The following is a 22,160-nucleotide window of genomic DNA, read 5'->3' as shown; positions in this document are numbered from 1 at the left end:
CCGAATGGTAGCCGGGTATATTTATAGATCACGAATGGTAGACGGGCATATTCATAGAGCCCGAATGGTAGCCGGATATATTCATAGACCCCGAATGGTAGCTGGGTATATTCATAGAGCCCGAATGGTAGCCGGGTATATTCATAGACCCCAAATGGTAGCCGGGTATATTCATAGAGCCCGAATGGTAGCCGGGTATATTCATAGAGCCCGAATGGAAGCCGGGTATATTCTAGATCCCGAATGGTAGCCGGGTATATTCATAGATCCCGAATGGTAACCGGGTATATTCATAGAGCCTGAATGGTAGCCGGGTACATTCATAGACCCCGAATGGTAGCCGGGTATATTCATAGACGCGAATGGTTGCCGGGTATATTCACAGAGCCGAAATGGTAGCCGGGTATATTCATAGACGTGAATGGTAGCCGGGTATATTCATAGACGCGAATGGTAGCCGGGTACATTCATAGACCCCGAATGGTAGCCGGGTATATTCATAGAGCCCGAATGGTAGCCGGGTATATTCATAGACGCGAATGGTAGCCGGGTATATTCATCGACCCAGAATGGAAGCTGGGTATATTCATAGACCCCGAATAGTAGCCGGGTATATTCATAGAGCCGAAATGGTAGCCGGGTATATTCATAGACGCGAATGGTAGCCGGGCATATTCATAGACCCGAATGGTAGCCGGGTATATTCATAGACGTGAATGGTAGCCGGGTATATTCATAGACGCGAATGGTAGCCGGGTACATTCATCGACCCCGAATGGTAGCCGGGTATATTCATAGAGCCCGAATGGTAGCCGGGTATATTCATAGACGCGAATGGTAGCCGGGTATATTCATCGACCCAGAATGGAAGCTGGGTATATTCATAGACCCCGAATAGTAGCCGGGTATATTCATAGACCCCGAATGGAAGCCGGGTATATTCATAGACCCCGAATGGTAGCCGGGTATATTCAGAGTCCCCGAATGGAAGCCGTGTATATTCATAGAGCCTGAATGGTAGCCGGGTATATTCATAGAGCCCGAAAGGTAAGCGGGTATATTCATAGAGCCCGAATGGTAAGCGGGTATATTCATAGAGCCCGAATGGTAGCTGGGTATATTCATATATGGTAGCTGGGTATATTCATAGACCCCGAATGGTAGCCGGGTATATTCATAGATCCCGAATGGTAGCGGGGTATACTCAGAGAGCCCGAATGGTAGGCGGGTATATTCATAGACCCCGAATGGTAGCCGGGCATATTCATAGAGCCCGAATGGTAGCCGGTTATATTCATAGACCCCGAATGGTAGCTGGGTATATTCATAGAGCCCGAATGGTAGCTGGGTATATTCATAGAGCCCGAATGGTAGCCGGGTATATTCATAGACCCCGAATGGTAGCCGGGTATATTCTAGATCCCGAATGGTAGCCGGGTATATTTATAGATCACGAATGGTAGACGGGCATATTCATAGAGCCCGAATGGTAGCCGGATATATTCATAGACCCCGAATGGTAGCTGGGTATATTCATAGAGCCCGAATGGTAGCCGGGTATATTCATAGACCCCAAATGGTAGCCGGGTATATTCATAGAGCCCGAATGGTAGCCGGGTATATTCATAGAGCCCGAATGGAAGCCGGGTATATTCTAGATCCCGAATGGTAGCCGGGTATATTCATAGATCCCGAATGGTAACCGGGTATATTCATAGAGCCTGAATGGTAGCCGGGTACATTCATAGACCCCGAATGGTAGCCGGGTATATTCATAGACGCGAATGGTTGCCGGGTATATTCACAGAGCCGAAATGGTAGCCGGGTATATTCATAGACGTGAATGGTAGCCGGGTATATTCATAGACGCGAATGGTAGCCGGGTACATTCATAGACCCCGAATGGTAGCCGGGTATATTCATAGAGCCCGAATGGTAGCCGGGTATATTCATAGACGCGAATGGTAGCCGGGTATATTCATCGACCCAGAATGGAAGCTGGGTATATTCATAGACCCCGAATAGTAGCCGGGTATATTCATAGAGCCGAAATGGTAGCCGGGTATATTCATAGACGCGAATGGTAGCCGGGCATATTCATAGACCCGAATGGTAGCCGGGTATATTCATAGACGTGAATGGTAGCCGGGTATATTCATAGACGCGAATGGTAGCCGGGTACATTCATCGACCCCGAATGGTAGCCGGGTATATTCATAGAGCCCGAATGGTAGCCGGGTATATTCATAGACGCGAATGGTAGCCGGGTATATTCATCGACCCAGAATGGAAGCTGGGTATATTCATAGACCCCGAATAGTAGCCGGGTATATTCATAGAGCCAAAATGGTAGCCGGGTATATTCATAGACGCGAATGGTAGCCGGGCATATTCATAGACCCGAATGGTAGCCGGGCATATTCATGGACCCGAATGGTAGCCGGGTATATTCATAGACTCTGAATGGTAGCCGGTTATATTCATAGAGCCCGACTGGTAGCCGGGTAAATTCATAGACCCCGAATGGTAGCCGGGTATATTCATAGAGCCTGAATGGTAGCCGGGTATATTCATAGACTCCGAATGGTAGCCGGGTATATTCATAGACCCCGAATGGTAGCCGGGTATATTCATAGAGCCTGAATGGTAGCCGGGTATATTCATAGACTCCGAATGGTAGCCGGGTATATTCATTGACCCCGAATGGTAGCCGGGTATATTCACAGAGCCCGAATGGTAAGCGGGTATATTCATAGAGCCCGAATGGTAAGCGGGTATATTCATAGAGCCCGAATGGTAGCTGGGTATATTCATAGACTCCGAATGGTAGCTGGGTATATTCATAGACGCGAATGGTAGCCGGGTATATTCATAGACCCTGAATGGTAGCTGGGTATATTCATAGATCCCGAATGGTAGCGGGGTATATTCATAGACCCCGAATGGTAGCCGGGCATATTCATAGAGCCCGAATGGTAGCCGGATATATTCATAGACCCCGAATGGTAGCTGGGTATATTCATAGAACCCGAATGGTAGCCGGGTATATTCATAGACCCCAAATGGTAGCCGGGTATATTCATAGAGCCCGAATGGTAGCCGGGTATATTCATAGAGCCCGAATGGAAGCCGGGTATATTCTAGATCCCGAATGGTAGCCGGGTATATTCATAGATCCCGAATGGTAACCGGGTATATTCATAGAGCCTGAATGGTAGCCGGGTACATTCATAGACCCCGAATAGTAGCCGGGTATATTCATAGAGCCCGAATGGTAGCCGGGTATATTCATAGACGCGAATGGTTGCCGGGTATATTCACAGAGCCGAAATGGTAGCCGGGTATATTCATAGACGTGAATGGTAGCCGGGTATATTCATAGACGCGAATGGTAGCCGGGTACATTCATAGACCACGAATGGTAGCCGGGTATATTCATAGAGCCCGAATGGTAGCCGGGTATATTCATAGACGCGAATGGTAGCCGGGTATATTCATCGACCCAGAATGGAAGCTGGGTATATTCATAGACCCCGAATAGTAGCCGGGTATATTCATAGAGCCGAAATGGTAGCCGGGTATATTCATAGACGCGAATGGTAGCCGGGCATATTCATAGACCCGAATGGTAGCCGGGTATATTCATAGACGTGAATGGTAGCCGGGTATATTCATAGACGCGAATGGTAGCCGGGTACATTCATCGACCCCGAATGGTAGCCGGGTATATTCATAGAGCCCGAATGGTAGCCGGGTATATTCATAGACGCGAATGGTAGCCGGGTATATTCATCGACCCAGAATGGAAGCTGGGTATATTCATAGACCCCGAATAGTAGCCGGGTATATTCATAGAGCCAAAATGGTAGCCGGGTATATTCATAGACGCGAATGGTAGCCGGGCATATTCATAGACCCGAATGGTAGCCGGGCATATACATAGACCCGAATGGTAGCCGGGTATATTCATAGACTCATAATGGTAGCCGGGTATATTCATAGACGCGAATGGTAGCCGGGTATATTCATAGATTCTGAATGGTAGCCGGTTATATTCATAGAGCCCGACTGGTAGCCGGGTAAATTCATAGACCCCGAATGGTAGCCGGGTATATTCATAGAGCCTGAATGGTAGCCGGGTATATTCATAGACTCCGAATGGTAGCCGGGTATATTCATAGACCCCGAATGGTAGCCGGGTATATTCATAGAGCCTGAATGGTAGCCGGGTATATTCATAGACTCCGAATGGTAGCCGGGTATATTCATTGACCCCGAATGGTAGCCGGGTGTATTCACAGAGCCCGAATGGTAAGCGGGTATATTCATAGAGCCCGAATGGTAAGCGGGTATATTCATAGAGCCCGAATGGTAGCTGGGTATATTCATAGACTCCGAATGGTAGCTGGGTATATTCATAGACGCGAATGGTAGTCGGGTATATTCATAGACCCCGAATGGTAGCTGGGTATATTCATAGATCCCGAATGGTAGCGGGGTATATTCAAAGACCCCGAATGGTAGCCGGGCATATTCATAGAGCCCGAATGGTAGCCGGATATATTCATAGACCCCGAATGGTAGCTGGGTATATTCATAGAGCCCGAATGGTAGCCGGGTATATTCATAGACCCCAAATGGTAGCCGGGTATATTCATAGAGCCCGAATGGTAGCCGGGTATATTCATAGAGCCCGAATGGAAGCCGGGTATATTCTAGATCCCGAATGGTAGCCGGGTATATTCATAGATACCGAATGGTAACCGGGTATATTCATAGAGCCTGAATGGTAGCCGGGTATGTTCATAGGCCCTGCATGGTAGCCGGGTATATTCATAGAGTCTGAATGGTAGCCGGGTATATTCATAGAGCCTGAATGGTAGCCGGGTATATTCATCGACCCCGCATGGTAGCCGGGTATATTCATAGACGCGAATGGTAGCCGGGTATATTTATGGAGCCCGGATGGTAGCCGGGTTTATTCATAGACCCCGAATGGTAGCCGGGTATATTCATAGAGCCTGAATGGTAGCCGGGTGTATTCATAGACCCCGAATGGTAGCCGGGTATATTCATAGACCCCGAATGGTAGCCGGGTATATTCAGAGTCCCCGAATGGAAGCCGTGTATATTCATAGAGCCTGAATGGTAGCCGGGTATATTCATAGAGCCCGAATGGTAAGCGGGTATATTCATAGAGCCCGAATGGTAAGCGGGTATATTCATAGACCCCGAATGGTAGCCGGGCATATTCATAGAGCCCGAATGGTAGCGGGGTATACTCATAGAGCCCGAATGGTAGGCGGGTATATTCATAGACCCCGAATGGTAGCCGGGCATATTCATAGAGCCCGAATGGTAGCCGGTTATATTCATAGACCCCGAATGGTAGCTGGGTATATTCATAGAGCCCGAATGGTAGCGGGGTATACTCATAGAGCCCGAATGGTAGGCGGGTATATTCATAGACCCCGAATGGTAGCCGGGTATATTCTAGATCCCGAATGGTAGCCGGGTATATTCATAGATCCCGAATGGTAGCCGGGCATATTCATAGAGCCCGAATGGTAGCCGGATATATTCATAGACCCCGAATGGTAGCTGGGTATATTCATAGAGCCCGAATGGTAGCCGGGTATATTCATAGACCCCAAATGGTAGCCGGGTATATTCATAGAGCCCGAATGGTAGCCGGGTATATTCATAGAGCCCGAATGGAAGCCGGGTATATTCTAGATCCCGAATGGTAGCCGGGTATATTCATAGATCCCGAATGGTAACCGGGGGCGAAATTCTCCGTTATCGGCGGAAACTCCGCCGATCGGCGCAAAAAACGGCGCAAATCCCACTTGCGTCACGTCATAAAAATGGGCCGATAGTCTGCGGCCCAAAATGGGCTAGCAGCGACGTAACGGGATCCGCGCTTGCGCAGTGGTTCACGCCGTGCAGCGTCATATGCGCTGCACGGCGTGACGGCTCATAAGGCCGCGCAGCTCCCCCCCACCCGACCGGAACAGCCGACCGCAACACCCGACTTGATGGCTGGCCGTCGCTCAGCCCCGAGGTTCGAGTCACGCGATGTGGAGGCGCTCCTGGATGCGGTGGAGCAGAGGAGGGACGCCCTGTATCCCGGGCACGGCCGCAGAGTTGCCCCACGCCACAGCCGGCGTCTGTGGAGGGAGGTGGCAGAGGCCGTCACCGCTGTGGCCCTAACACCACGGACAGGCACCCAGTGCCACAAGAAGGTGAACGACCTCGTCAGAGCAGGCAGGGTGAGCGTCCCCCATATCCCCCATATCCCCTCTCCCCCATATCCCCCCTCCCCCATATCCCCCCCTCCCCCATATCCCCCCTCCCCCATATCCCCCATATCCCCCCTCCCCCATATCCCCCCCTCCCCCATATCCCCCCTCCCCCATATCCCCCATATTCCCCCCTCCCCCAATCCCCCATATTCCCCCCTCCCCCATATCCCCCCTCCCCCATATCCCCCCTCCCCCATATCCCCCATATCCCCCCTCCCCCATATCCCCCCCTCCCCCATATCCCCCATATCCCCCCTCCCCCATATCCCCCATACCCCCCCTCCCCCATATTCCCCCTCCCCATATCCCCCATATTCCCCCTCCCCCATATCCCCCCTCCCCCATATCCCCCATATCCCCCCTCCCCCATATCCCCCCCTCCCCCATATCCCCCCTCCCCCATATCCCCCATATCCCCCCTCCCCCATATCCCCCACTCCCCCATATCCCCCTCCCCCATATCCCCCATATCCCCCCTCCCCCATATTCCCCCTCCCCCATATTCCCCCTCCCCCATATCCCCCATATCCCCCCTCCCACATATCCCCCCTCCCCCATATCCCCCATATCCCCCCTCCCCCATATCCCCCATATCCCCCCTCCCCCATATCCCCCATATCCCCCCTCCCCCATATCCCCCATATTCCCCCCTCCCCCATATCCCCCCTCCCCCATATCCCCCATATTCCCCCCTCCCCCATATCCCCCCTCCGCCATATCCCCCCTCCCCCATATCCCCCATATCCCCCCTCCCCCATATCCCCCATATTCCCCCCTCCCCCATATCCCCCCCTCCCCCATATCCCCCATATCCCCCCTCCCCCATATCCCCCCTCCCCCATATCCCCCATATCCCCCCTCCCCCATATCCCCCATATCCCCCCTCCCCCATATCCCCCATATTCCCCCCTCCCCCATATCCCCCCTCCCCCATATCCCCCCTCCCCCATATCCCCCATATTCCCCCCTCCCCCATATTCCCCCCTCCCCCATATCCCCCCTCCCCCATATTCCCCATATCCCCCCCTCCCCATATCCCCCCTCCCACATATCCCCCTCCCCCATATCCCCCATATTCCCCCCTCCCCCATATCCCCCCTCCCCCATATTCCCCATATCCCCCCTCCCCATATCCCCCCTCCCACATATCCCCCCTCCCCCATATCCCCCATATCCCCCCTCCCCCATATCCCCCCCTCCCCCATATCCCCCCTCCCCCATATCCCCCATATCCCCAGGTGAATCCAGCCCTAACCTTAACCTCTGCAATGCACGCGCAACCGATGGCGTGCATTCATATACCTGCCTAACACTGTTGCCTTTTACCCCTGCCACCACCCCCCCCCCCCCCCAGGAGAAGCGCGCACACAACAATAGGGAGCATGTGAGGACTGGAGGAGGGCCCGCTGATGAGAGGCCACTGACCGTACACGAGGAAAGGGCCCTGGAACTGGCTGGCGGACCTGAGGACCGGGAGGTTGCTGATGCAGAGGTCGGGGCCCCACGAGCAAGTGAGCCACCAACAGCCCGTCCCCATATCCCCCCTCCCCTATATCCCCCTCTCCCGTATCACCTGATCACTGCCTGATGTCTAACCATGCATGCTTCATTGTGTATCGTAGGACCAAACGTCCAGGCACCCATCCCCGCAGATGCAGACCGCCCGCAGGATGCCCCTCGGAGACCACGGGAGACGGAGAGACCCGCACCCTCCAGCATGCGACGCCCGCAGGATGCCCCTCGGAGACCACGGGAGACGGAGAGACCCGCACCCTCCAGCATGCGACGCCCGCAGGATGCCCCTCGGAGACCACGGGAGACGGAGAGACCCGAACCCTCCAGCATGCGACGCCCGCAGGATGCCCCTCGGAGACCACGGGAGACGGAGAGACCCGAACCCTCCAGCATGCGACGCCCGCAGGATGCCCCTCGGAGACCACGGGAGACGGAGAGACCCGGACCCTCCAGCATGCGACGCCCGCAGGATGCCCCTCGGAGACCACGGGAGACGGAGAGACCTAGAGCAACAGGGAGACGACACCCCCGTCACGTGCGGGAGCGACCACCCAGCGATGAGGGGGGCAGCCACAGGCCCCCGTCACATCCGAGCCAGGACACCACTACCCAGGACACCACTATCCAGGACACCCCTACCCGGGACACCACTACCCAGGACACCCCTACCCGGGACACCCCTACCCGGGACACCACTACCTGGGACAGCACTACCCGGGACAGCACTACCCGGGACAGCACTACCCTGGACAGCACTACCCGGGACAGCACTACCCGGGAAGACAAAATACCGGACAGTGACTCAGAGTGGATGGGTGGAGACGAACCCCCACCCCAAAGTGCCATGGACTCAGAGTGGGACGAAGAGCACGACACAACGCCACTGCTGTCACCAACACCCTCCACCATCGCAGAAAGACTCACCACGGTTGGGCACTTTAGTGATGAGGCGTCTGGTACACTCACTGGTGCGCACAACACAGCCGTCCCGGTACAGCAGGTGGAGGTAGGAGCAGCAGAGGGACCGGGCGGTCGGAGGGCAGCCCAGGCCAAGCGAACATCTGCCGCCCAGATGGATCCCGGGTTCCTGCAGTTACCACACCCACACATAGATCCGATGCAACCACCGACACGGAGACGAGCGAATAGGGTGACGGGTGGCTTGCGGCGGCTGCGGTCGCAGGTGGAGGAGTCCACCCGCGTCCAGGAGCTGGGAGTGGTCCCGGTCATGCGTGCCACCCAGGCTGACACCGCACGGGTGGCGTCCGCGGTGGAGGCAATGGGTGCGACGGTGTCAGACATGGGGAACGGTTTGCGAGGCCTGGGGCCTTCCGTGCAGGCGGCGTCTGTGGCCCAGGAAATGGCTGCCCTCTCACAGGAGGCCATGAGCCAGTGCCAGCGCCAGATGGCAGAGGCGCTCAACGCCATAGCCCAGTCTCAGCACGCCATAGCCCAGTCTCAGCAGGCCATGGCCCAGTCTCAGCAGGCCATGGCCCAGTCTCAGCAGGCCATAGCCCAGTCTCTGCAGGCCATGGCCCAGTCTCTGCAGGCCATGGCCCAGTCTCAGCAGGCCATCGCTGAGGGCATCGGCGCCAGTGGCCATGTGCGAGCTGGCGTCGCACTGTCGCAGACAGGGTTCGACAACCCCCTGGGCTCCATGGCTGCAAACCTGCAGACCCCTGTCGATACCAGCACGGGCCTCCAGGACTGGCAGCGCCAGATGTCGGGGGCGCGTCGGATGGCCAGTCCGTTCGCATCCCCCACCCATGTAGAGGCCTGGGGGCCATCGGGCACCCCGAGGGAGGAGGAGGTGGTGTGGTCCGTCCCGGCTCCCTCTGTAGGGGAGGTCCCGGTACACCGCGACACCTCGGACTCCCCCCCTTCCGTCCCAGGTGCATCGGGTGGGCAACGGGCAGGACAGGCTGGCAGCTCGCCATCCCAGTCGCCCGGCCCGCAGCCTGGCCCATCTAGGCCAGGACGCCCCAGGAAACGGCCGCCAAAGGGATCCAGTGTCAGAGGGCAGGAATCACAGGAGTCCACCTCCAGTTCTGCTGTACCGTCTGGGGAACCACGTAGACGTAGTCAAAGGGCCCGTAAGGCCAAACAATTAGACACTGAGTAAGTTGGCACGGGTGCAGGGCACAGATGAGTTTTAGGCGCTAGGGCACGTGCATGAACTCCTTTGGTTATTAAAGTCAATGTTACACCTACCGAAGCTGCCTTTGTGCTCTGTCCAAAGTGTGCGGGGGTGTCATGTACGTTGAGCGCAAGTGTGTGTGTGAGGGGTGGTCTTACCTCAGCTCCAGGTGAGTCTGCCCCCTTCCCCCTGGGCCGCCATCAACATCCCCCGGGCAGAGGACGGGACCGTGCGCTGCAGTGTCACAGCCGCATACAGGGATGGTCCGGGTGGATGGTGGTACTGTGGCCATGGGTCAGACATAGTCCAACGATGTAGAGCCAGGAGCTCATCGGAGGCGGGTTGTCATCATTCTCCATGGCCTGCGATAGACACGCGTCCACCCGCAACTGGGTGAGCCCGGCCCGTTGTGCCGCCGGTGGATCGGCAATTGGGAGTGGGGGGGTGGTGTGCATGCGGGTGGGGTGTGTGGGGTTGGGGAGGGGGGTGAGGGTGCTGGGTGGGTGGATGGGTGGGGGGTGTGGGTGGTCGGCTGTTGTCATGGTGTGCGGTCTGTGGCCATACTACCCGATTCCCACGCCCATCTAGTCAGTGAAGCGGGCGTCTATCAGTCTGTCCCGTGCCCGCTGGGCCAGCCGGTAACGGTGGACAGCCACCCGTCTGTGTCTACCCCGTCTGCCCTGACCATTGCCCCCATCCCCCTCATCTGGGGAGGACTGGGCCTCTTCCTGCTGCTCCTCCACTCCGCCCTCCTCTGCCTGCGGCACATCGCCCCTCTGCTGGGCTATGTTGTGCAGGACGCAGCACACCACAATGATGCGGCCGACCCTATCTGACCGATACTGGAGGGCGCCCCCAGAGAGGTCCAGGCACCTGAAACGCATCTTCAGCACGCCAAAGCACCTCTCGATCACTCCCCTTGTCGCTACATGGGCATCATTGTAGCGGTTCTCCGCCTCATTGCGTGGCCTCCGTATAGGCGTCATCAGCCCCTGTCGCCCAGCAACCAGCCCCTCAGCCGGGGATGGCGTCCCTCGTACATGCCGGGGATGGATGACCGCGACAACACGAATGAGTCGTGTACACTGCCTGGGTGACGGGCGCAGACGTGCAGGATCATCATGCGGTGGTCGCAGACCACCTGTACGTTCATCGAATAGGTCCCCTTCCTATTAGTGAACACGGCCCTGTTATCTGCAGGTGGCCGCACGGCGACGTGCATCCCATCGATCGCGCCCTGGACCATGGGGAACCCGGCAATGGCAGAGAAGCCCACGGCCCGGGCATCTTGGCTGGCCCGGTCCACGGGGAAGCGGATGTAGTGGTGCGCCATGGCATAAAGGGCATCTGTCACTGCCCGGATGCACCGATGCACCGATGTCTGCGATATGCCGGACAGGTCCCCACTCGGTGCCTGGAATGACCCCGTTGCATAAAAGTTCAGGGCCACCGTAACCTTGACGGACACGGGGAGAGGGTGTCCCCCGCCAGTGCCACGCGGTGACAGGTGTGCCAGCAGGTGGCAGATGTGTGCCACGGTTTCCCGGCTCATCCGGAGTCTCCTCCTGCATTCCCGGTCCGTGAGGTCCTGGTATGACTGCCAGGGCCGGTACACACGGGGCGCCCTCGGGTGCCTCCGTTGCCGTGGGGCCGCGACGTCCTCCTCCCCCTCCTCGTCCTGTCGGTCAGGTGTCCCTCCAGCCTGGGCGGCTGCCGCCTGCCCCTCTGCGGCAGCCTGCGCCGCCTCTCTGGCACGCTCCTCCTCCTCCTCCTCCTCATCCAGGGCAACATAGACATGAGCGGCTGCCACCACGGCGGCCAACATCGCTGGATGGTCTGAAAACATGACGGCCTGGTGGGGGGGAGGGGAACGACGACATGTCATCATTGCCCATATCCCCTCCTCCCCCCAGCCAGGTGGCATGGACCGCATGGGTCCAACTGTTGGAGGCTGGCACCTGGCCAGGTGGACCAACTCATTTGCCCTCCCATCACCCACCCCGGCACGGACCCCCCCCCCAACCTCCACCCCGGCACGGACCCCCTCCCCAACACCCACCCCAGCACGGACCCCCCCCCGACCTCCACCCCGGCACGGACCCCCTCCCCAACCCCCAACCTCCACCCCAGCACGGACCCCCCCCAACCTCCACCCCGGCACGGACCCCCTCCCCAACCTCCACCCCGGCACGGACCCCCTCCCCAACCTCCACCCCAGCACGGACCCCCCCCAACCTCCACCCCGGCACGGACCCCCTCCCCAACCCCCAACCTCCACCCCAGCACGGACCCCCCCCCAACCTCCACCCCAGCACGGACCCCCCCCCGACCTCCACCCCGGCACGGACCCCCCCCCCCAACCTCCACCCCGGCACGGACCCCCTCCCCAACACCCATCCCAGCACGGACCCCCCCCCAACCTCCACCCCGGCACGGACCCCCCCCCCAACCTCCACCCAGCACGGACCCCCTCCCCAACCCCCAACCTCCACCCCAGCACGGACCCCCCCCCAACCTCCACCCCAGCACGGACCCCCCCCCCGACCTCCACCCCGGCACGGACCCCCCCCCCCCAACCTCCACCCCGGCACGGACCCCCTCCCCAACACCCATCCCAGCACGGACCCCCCCCCAACCTCCACCCCGGCACGGACCCCCTCCCCAACCTCCACCCCGGCACGGACCCCCTCCCCAACCTCCACCCCGGCACGGACCCCCTCCCCAACCCCCAACCTCCACCCCAGCACGGACCCCCCCCAACCTCCACCCCGGCACGGACCCCCTCCCCAACCCCCAACCTCCACCCCAGCACGGACCCCCCCCCAACCTCCACCCCAGCACGGAACCCCCCCCGACCTCCACCCCGGCACGGACCCCCTCCCCAACCTCCACCCCGGCACGGACCCCCTCCCCAACACCCACCCCAGCACGGACCCCCCCCCAACCTCCACCCCGGCACGGACCCCCTCCCCAACCTCCACCCGGCACGGACCCCCGGCACGGACCCCCTCCACAACCCCCAACCTCCACCCCGGCACGGACCCCCTCCCGGCACTCCCCCGGAGCCCAGCCTACTCTAACCACACCCCCCCCCCGCCGCACACACACACAAGCCGAGACACACCTCTCCTCAGGCAATCAGTCTGCGGCCACGCCATTTCCTGCCCAGAGCCAACCCCCCAGGCCGTCACTCACCTCCTCGCTGGTCGGCGTGAGCCTGGAGCACCGGGTCACGCCGATGAAAAGGAGGTTTGATTCACATCGACGTGAACGGTCATCACGTCGACGGGACTTCGGCCCATCCGGAAGGGAGAATATCGGCAGGCCGAAAATCGGCTGCCTTGCGCAGACCCGTGACATTCTCCGCGGCAGCGGCGCCATTAACGCCCCGCCGACTTTTCTCCCTTCGGAGACTTCGGCGGGGGCGGGGGCGGGATTCACGGCGGCCAACGGCCATTCTCCGACCCGGCGGGGGGTCGGAGAATGACGCCCCGGGTATATTCATAGAGCCTGAATGGTAGCCGGGTACATTCATAGACCCCGAATAGTAGCCGGGTATATTCATAGAGCCCGAATGGTAGCCGGGTATATTCATAGACGCGAATGGTTGCCGGGTGTATTCACAGAGCCAAAATGGTAGCCGGGTATATTCATAGACGTGAATGGTAGCCGGGTATATTCATAGACGCGAATGGTAGCCGGGTACATTCATAGACCCCGAATGGTAGCCGGGTATATTCATAGAGCCCGAATGGTAGCCGGGTGTATTCATAGACGCGAATGGTAGCCGGGTATATTCATCGACCCAGAATGGAAGCTGGGTATATTCATAGACCCCGAATAGTAGCCGGGTATATTCATAGAGCCGAAATGGTAGCCGGGTATATTCATAGACGCGAATGGTAGCCGGGCATATTCATAGACCCGAATGGTAGCCGGGTATATTCATAGATGTGAATGGTAGCCGGGTATATTCATAGACGCGAATGGTAGCCGGGTACATTCATAGACCCCGAATGGTAGCCGGGTATATTCATAGAGCCCGAATGGTAGCCGGGTATATTCATAGACGCGAATGGTAGCCGGGTATATTCATCGACCCAGAATGGAAGCTGGGTATATTCATAGACCCCGAATAGTAGCCGGGTATATTCATAGAGCCAAAATGTTAGCCGGGTATATTCATAGACGCGAATGGTAGCCGGGCATATTCATAGACCCGAATGGTAGCCGGGCATATTCATAGACCCGAATGGTAGCCGGGTATATTCATAGACTCATAATGGTAGCCGGGTATATTCATAGACGCGAATGGTAGCCGGGTATATTCATAGACTCCGAATGGTAGCCGGTTATATTCATAGAGCCCGACTGGTAGCCGGGTAAATTCATAGACCCCGAATGGTAGCCGGGTATATTCATAGAGCCTGAATGGTAGCCGGGTATATTCATAGACTCCGAATGGTAGCCGGGTATATTCATAGACCCCGAATGGTAGCCGGGTATATTCATAGAGCCTGAATGGTAGCCGGGTATATTCATAGACTCCGAATGGTAGCCGGGTATATTCATAGACCCCGAATGGTAGCCGGGTATATTCACAGAGCCCGAATGGTAGCCGGGTATTTTCATAGACCCCGAATGGTAGCCGGGTATATTCACAGAGCCCGAATGGTAGCCGGGTATATTCATACAACTTTGAATGGTAGCCTGGAGGTCATGGTCCCTGCTTGGCACTTTCCTTAATTTCCATGGCTCTTTGGAGGTCTAAATGAGCCTCAGGTAGTAGTTTACTTTGCGTGGCCGCGTCGCGGATCCCTCGTACATATCCAACGACTATTGCTTCACCCAGGGTTGGGAAAACTCACAGGTCTCATCTAGTTACCAGAGGCAGGCCAGAAATTTGCTGATACCTTTGCCTTTGGCCTTGATTTATCTCCCCGTGGAACTCATGGAATATGAGATTCCGCATTAGCGGGTGTAGGTCTGCCCTGCTGGAGCTACTAAGAACTCAGTATAAAGGCCAGTGCAGTCAGAGACCGGCATGTTGGTTGTACCAAAGGGACTGTACTCTGTAAATATATTTGTTGCTGAAGGCAGACATTTTGTGACCGTAAATAAATCTGCGTTTACCTTACCGCTCGGCTTCCTGGGTCTTAATAGTAGCCTTATACCAATAATTCGTCACTTCATTTTTTTGGAGTTCTCTTCCTGACCATCAATTGGTTTTGCCGACAGCACCAATTGTCCCTTAGAACTGCTTCAGTGTTCTATGTATATTGTGAAACTCCAATTTGCATACTGTAATGAGGATTCCCTGAAATCAAATGGATACTTCAGGTATTTAGCAAAGGATTTAGTAATTATAAACAACACCTTACATTTATAAAGCTTCACAAGAATAACTGAACACATTTTGACACCAATATACAAAGAGATGTCAGGACAGATGCCCAAAAAATTTGGTCAAAGAAGGAGAGAGAGGTGGAGAGGTTTAAGGAGGGAATTGCTGCATGTGGGGCTGAGGCAACTGATGGAAAAATGGAAATTGGAGATGGACAAGAAGGCAGAATTGGAGGAATGTAGGCATATCAGAGGTTTGTAGGGCTAGAGGAGGAGATGACAGAAATAAGAAGGGGTGAAGCCGTGGATCTTAACACAAAAATTTGAATTTTAAAATTAAAATGTTGCTGGACCCTTCAGGAGCAGGACAGTAAAAAATGTTTTAATTAATTTTTGGATGTGAACGGCGCTGGCTGGGCCAGCATTTTTTGCTCATCCCTAGCATGAGTTACTCACCACAGGATTCCTAGCTTTGACCTGCTCTTGTAGCTATAGTTTTTATATGGCTGGTCCAGTTCTGGTTCTGGTCAATGATAACACCCAGAGTGTTGATAGTGAGGGATCCAGCGATGGTAATGTCATTGAATGTCAAGGGACGATGGTGAGGTCCTCTCTTGTTGGAGATGGTCATTCCTTGGCACTTATACGGCGCGAATGTTACTTGCCATTTGTCAGCCCAAGCCTGGATATTGTACAGGTCTTGCTGCATTTGGACATGGACTGCTTCATTATCTGAGGAGTCGCAAATGGTGAACATTGTGCATTCATCTGCAAACATCCCCACTTCTGACCTTATGATAGAAGGAAAGTCATTGATGAAGCAGATGTTTGGGCCTAGGAGGCTAGCCTGAGGAACTCGTCGCTGCTTTTTAAATTCTTCTCTCGTCACAGGATGTGTAGTGTTAAAATCAGACATTGTGTTTGTAAGTTGCACAAAGTTTTGGAAACTTGCAAGCCATTATTCAATTTTACAGTCACTTAGTTATTTCAGAAACACAAATTAGATGATGCAATCTGAGAGACAGATTAACAAACTATTTTTTTCTCTGCTGGGTGAAAACTGTGTCAAAACAGTTACAGAAATGATTGTTCAAATACAGAAAATCACTGCTGGACATTTTTTTTAAAAATTTTATTCGTTCATGGGACATGGATGTCGCTGGCTTGCCCCAGCATTTATTGCCCATCCCTTTTTTTGTAAATTTAGAGTGCCCAATTCATTTTTTCCAATTAAGGGGCAATTAAGGGCCAATCCACCTACTCTGCACATCTTTGGGTTGTGGGGGCGAAACCCACGCAAACACGAGGAGAATGTGCAAACTCCACATGGACAGTGACCAGAGCCGGGATCGAACCTGAGACCTCGGCGCCGTGAGGCAGCAGTGCTAGCCACTGCACCACTGTCCTATCTTATTGCCCATCCCTGAGGACATTTAAGAGTCAACCACATTGCTGTGGATCTGGAGTCACATTTAGGCCAGACCAGTAAGGATGACAGATTTCCTTCCCTAAAGAACGTTAGTGAACCAGATGGGTTTTTACTACAATTTATTTTTCTTTTCTTTTATTTTTTTGATAAATTTAGAGTACCCAATTCATTTTTTCCAATTAAAGGGCAATTTTGTGTGGCCAATCCTCCTACCCTGCACATCTTTGAGTTGTGGGAGCGAAACCCACACAAACACGGGGTGGGTTTTTACTACAATTGACAATGTTTCATAGTTGTCCTTAGACTTTTAATTCCAGATTTATTTATTGAATTCAAATTCCACCATCTGCCGTGGTGGGATTCGAACCCAGGCCCCAGAGCATTACTCTGGGTCTCTGAATTACTAGTCCAGTGCCAACCACTATGCCACCGACTCCCCTCAGCAATGTAGAAGTTCAAAACATGCAGCTAGACGTTACGGGTGTCACTGTAGGTGAAGAGCCGCATCAAATGAAAAATACTGTGAATATTAAAAGTGCTATTTTGAACCGGATCATAAATTAATGGAATAGTCACAGCTCAGAAGGAGACCATTCAGCCCATCATGTTTGTGCTAGCTCTCAGCAAGAACAACTCAGCCTGCGCCACTCCCTCACCATTACTCTGTAACCCTACAATTATTTTCTATTCAGAAAATTATCTGAAGCAAATCTCCAATTCAAACAGCCTCTGGCATGTTACAACAATATTCTGTTGAAAGCAATGATTAAATTTGTCTCCATTTGATTCTCAGGCTGTGCATTCTAGATCCTAATCTCTCGCTGTATAAAACGTGGTTATTCATATCGCCATTGGGTCTTATAACATTCATCTTAAATTTCCTCTGATTCTCAACCCTTTTACTCATGGGGACAGTTTCTCCATTTCGGCACGGTAGCACAGTGGTTAGCACTGTTGGTTTATAGCACCAGGGACCCGGGTTCGATTCCCGGCTTGGGTCACTGTCTGTGCAGAGTCTGAACATTCTCCCACTGTCCGCATGGGTTTCCTCCGAGTGTTCAGGTTTCCTCCCACAACTCCCGAATGACGTGCTTGTTAGGTGAATTGGACATTCTCAATTCTCCCTCAGTGTACCCGATCAGGCGCCGTAGTGTTGTCGACTAGGGGATTTTCATAGTAACTCCATTGCAGTGTGAATGTAATCCTACTTGTGACACTAATAAAGATTATTATTATTCTACTCTGTCCAAACCCCTCATTATTATGCACATCTCTATCAAATTGCCTCCCATTCTTCTATCCTCTAAGGAGAACAGACCCAGTTCATCGAATCAATCTTCATAACCGAAGTCCCATATCCCTGGAATCATTTTCATAAACCTTTTCTGTACCTTCTCTAGTGCCTTCACATCCTTCCTAAACTGTGGTGTCCAGAATTAGCTCCAACATTTCAGTTGAGGCCGAACCAGCTTTTTCATTTTTGTCCTGTACTCAATACCTCTTTTATAAGGCCAAGGATTCCATACACTTTATTAAACATTTCCCAACCTGCTTTGCCACCTTCAACAATTTGTGCGCATTTATCTCCCGGGTCCCTCTGAACTTGCACCCATTTTAGAATTGTATCCTTTATTCTATATTGCCTCTCTTTGTTCTTCCTACCAAAGTATATCACTTCATATTTCTCCGAATTAAATTTTATCTGCTGCATGTTTGCCATTCCACCAGTCTCTGTCCCCTTGAAGTCTATCCTCTCCTCTTCATTGTTCACAATTTTTCCAAATTTTGTGTTACTTGCAAATTTCTAAATTGTGCCCTATACAACCAACTCAAGGTCTTTAATATAGATCAAGAAAAGCTGTTGTCCTAATACCGACCCCAAGTATCCCACTATAGACCTTGCTCCAGTCTGAAAAACAACTCTTCACCACAACTCCCTGCTTTCTGTCACTCAGCTAACAGCACACTTATGCTGCCACCATTCCTTTAATTCCAACTTTGCTGCCGAGCCTGTTATTTGCATTTTATCCAACATATTTAAGAAGTTCATTACACCCTATTAACTGCATTACCCTCATCTATCATCTCGGTTATCTCATAAAAATCATTATCTTTTTTTTTTTCCCCTGCCCCCGGCCCACTTCCCCCCTGCCCCCTGCCCCCTTTCCCCCCTTCCCTCTCCCCACTTCCCCCCTGCCCCCTCCCCACTTCCCCCCTGCCCCCTCCCCACTTCACCCCCTGCCCCCTCCCCACTTCCCCCCTCCCCACTTCCCCCTCCCCACTTCCCCCTGCCCCCTCCCCACCCTGCCCCCTCCCCACTTCCCCCCCTGCCCCTTCCCCACTTCCCCCCCCACTTCACCCCCTGTCCCCTCCCCACTTCCCCCCTCCCCACTTCACCCCCGCCCCCTCCCCACTTCACCCCCTGCCCCCTCACCACTTCCCCCCCTGGCTTTCCTTAATTAATACATATTTGTACAATTCACTGTTAAGTCTGTTCTCGATTATCATTTAAGAATATTTTTCCACTACCAAGGTTAAACTTTCCTCTTTGGTCTCATGTTGGACCCACTCCTCCTTTTACCACACTTTGACTATTTATATAACGATAAAAGATTTTTGAATTCCCTTTTATCTTAGCTACCGAACTCTTCTCATACTCCCTTTGCTTCTCATTTCCCCTCGGAACTTTCTATATTCATCCTGGTTCACACCTGTGTTATCAACCAGGCTCACCCTTTTTTTGTCTCTATTTCTTTTTCATCAGGGCTTCTGGCTTAGTTTGTCCCACCTTTTCCCTGTGTGGGTAGGTTCTTCGACTATACCTGAACCATCTCCCATTTAAATACAGCCCATTGACCTGTTACAGGTCTGCTTGTCAACCTTTGCAATTTCTTTAGTCCAGACTTGGTCATGCCCCACTGAAATTAGCGCGCCCCCAACAAGTGGGGAATTGCTCCTTATCCTTTTCCAAAGCTAATCTAAACATTACGATACTATAATCGTTGTCCCCAAATGTTCTCCCGCTAACACTTGATCCACTTGACTCATCTCATTTCTCAGAACCAGATCCAGCAATGGCTCCTTCCTTGTTTGGCTGGAATCATCCAGAAAACTCACCTGAGCACACTTTAAAAACCCTCCAGTCTCTTTGCCCTTTACAGTATTATCACCTAAATCTTATTAGTTTAATTAAAGTCCCATGTAAATAACCCATAATTCTTGCACCTCTGTAATTTCCTTCCAATTTATTTTTCCTCTACATCTTTCCCTCTCTTGTTTCTTAGCTCCATGAAAATAAATACTGCTTTTGACTCTTCTCGGACATCGCCTCTTTCCCGCACTGTTATTTTTTTCTTAATCAATACAGGCACAGCTCCTCCTTTCTTTCCTTCCCATCATAGCTGAATTGCCTGAACACTTTGAATCCAGGGATATTTAGAACTCAGCCGTGCTCTTTTTTTGAACGAGGTCTCCGTTATCCTCATGACAGAATTTTCCTACTTGGCTATCTGTGCCGGCTGCTCACCAACGTTTTATTTAAGTTGAGTTGAGAAGGGTAAGAGGTGACTTTTGTGAGGGCCACGAAGAATCCAGCACGAGTTGAAGGATAGAAAGAAATAACATTTATTTACAATAACAAATATATACACAACAGCAGCAGCAGCAACTTCCTTGCTGCTCACTCCTCCCCAGCTGGTTCCAAACTGGCCAGCTTTATTTATGCAGTGAATCTGCTAATGATTTTTCCGCCCCCCTCAATGGGGAAGCTCATACTCCCAAAGGATTGTGGGATTGCCATTAGTCCCAGCCAGTGGTAAGCAGGTTATAACATCCCTCCCCCCCAAAGTCCAAGGAATCTACCGAAGACCCTGGTGAAGGAGGGCGTCGGGACTCGTTTTGCCGCAGGCCGGACACCATTTGCACGAGACGCTGGATCGGGCGGCGTGTAACGAAACAGAAAACGGCGCTTCTGTGATGAATGGCGTAACGGTTGTACATCCACGGCCCGTGGGCCTGAGGACTCCCCCTCTGAGGCTTCCTGTGTCTCCATCTCAGAGTCGGAGTCCGCTGCCTCCGTCATCTCGGCGTCTCTATCTCCATGCGGTTCTGCAACGACCTGCGCAGGCTTTGAGTGCGGCACCAGAGGAAGATAGTGAGGTATACTCTCCACTGTGTCTGGTCCCGTGGCTGTAGAAATGAGTGCCGGGGGTGGGGAATCTTTGGAAGAGATGGTCTTCTGGACCGAACGTGGTCTACATGCTTGCGCTGGAGGCGACCCTGGGCTTGCACCTGGTAAAAGATAGGGCCTGTTTGGCAAAAGATAACGCCAGGGACCCACTGGGCACCACCAGCAAAATTGCGAACAAATACTGGGTCACCGGGCGCAAACTGCTGAATCGGTCGATGCCGAGAAAAATCACGTTCCTGCCTTTCTTGAGTGCAGCGTACTTTTGTGCCAATGTCTCCGGCCCATTAGGAGTTCACCCCAGTCACCGCATGTGGAGTGGTTCTATATGAAAACAAAAAACGAGCCAGTCTCGTGTCCATAGACCCGGAAGGCTGCTTCTTTAGGCCTTGTTTGAATGTCTGCACTGCGCGCTCCGACAACCCAGCGGAAGCCGGGTGGTAAGGGGCAGTGCGGATATGGTGTATGCCCTTCATCTTCAGGAACCTCGCAAACTCCTCACTTGTGAACGGAGTGCCGTAGTCCGTGACCAGCACCTCGGGGAGGCCATGCGTACTGAAAGACAAACGCATCTTCGATTGTTGCGCAGAACGTTGTGCCTACCATCTTATGCACCTCTAACCATTTAGACTGGGCATCGATTAATAGAAGGAACATGGATCCTTGAAAAGGGCCGGCAAAATCCGCATGCAAGGACACCCAAGGCCGCCCTGGCCATTCCCAGTGATGTGGCCGGCGGAAGCTTCTGATGCTCCTGGCAAATGGAGCAGTTTTGGGCCAACTTCTCAATGTCGGTGTCAAGGCCTGCCCACCAGACATAACTCTGGGCCAACATTTTCATTTTGGTCACACCCAGATGCCCATTGTGCAAGTCCCTTAGTATCAGCTCCTGTCCTTTTTCCGGGATGTGATGAACCACTGTAATAGGAGGTATAATGTAGGACCTGCACTACAGGTTCGCCGGCAGCTCCTGCTGGTTGGCTCTTCCCACGGAGAACTGTAGAAATATGCATAACCTCCAGTGCACTGCCATTTCGCCAGCTGCAGCAGGAGGCCACGCATCTGACTGTAATAAAGCCACAGTTGTACCCAACTTTAGTCTTTGTGCAATTTATCGTGCATCAATTTATTACAGTTAGATTTTCCACAGAATGGATATCAGAATTAAGCCCGATCGCCTGCAGCTGGATCCGCACTCGCCCAACGCCAGAAAAGACTTTACTCACTGGCTAGCATGTTTTGAGG

The 22,160-nt window shown here is 53.6% G+C and overlaps 1 long non-coding RNA gene across 1 annotated transcript in view; it reads right to left on the bottom strand.

Annotated features, from left to right (window-relative positions):
• Positions 1 to 22,160, bottom strand: part of LOC140393576 (uncharacterized) — a 56,324-nt gene that overhangs the window by 19,244 nt on the left and 14,920 nt on the right. Inside the window, exon 2 of the long non-coding RNA XR_011935675.1 lies at positions 15,091 to 15,274. This is a non-coding gene — a long non-coding RNA (uncharacterized lncRNA). The remainder of the gene's footprint in view (positions 1 to 15,090; positions 15,275 to 22,160) is intronic.

Source organism: Scyliorhinus torazame, chromosome 17, assembly GCF_047496885.1.
Source record: "Scyliorhinus torazame isolate Kashiwa2021f chromosome 17, sScyTor2.1, whole genome shotgun sequence".
NCBI lineage: Eukaryota > Metazoa > Chordata > Chondrichthyes > Carcharhiniformes > Scyliorhinidae > Scyliorhinus > Scyliorhinus torazame.
This window is presented reverse-complemented; position numbering and strand designations above follow the sequence as displayed.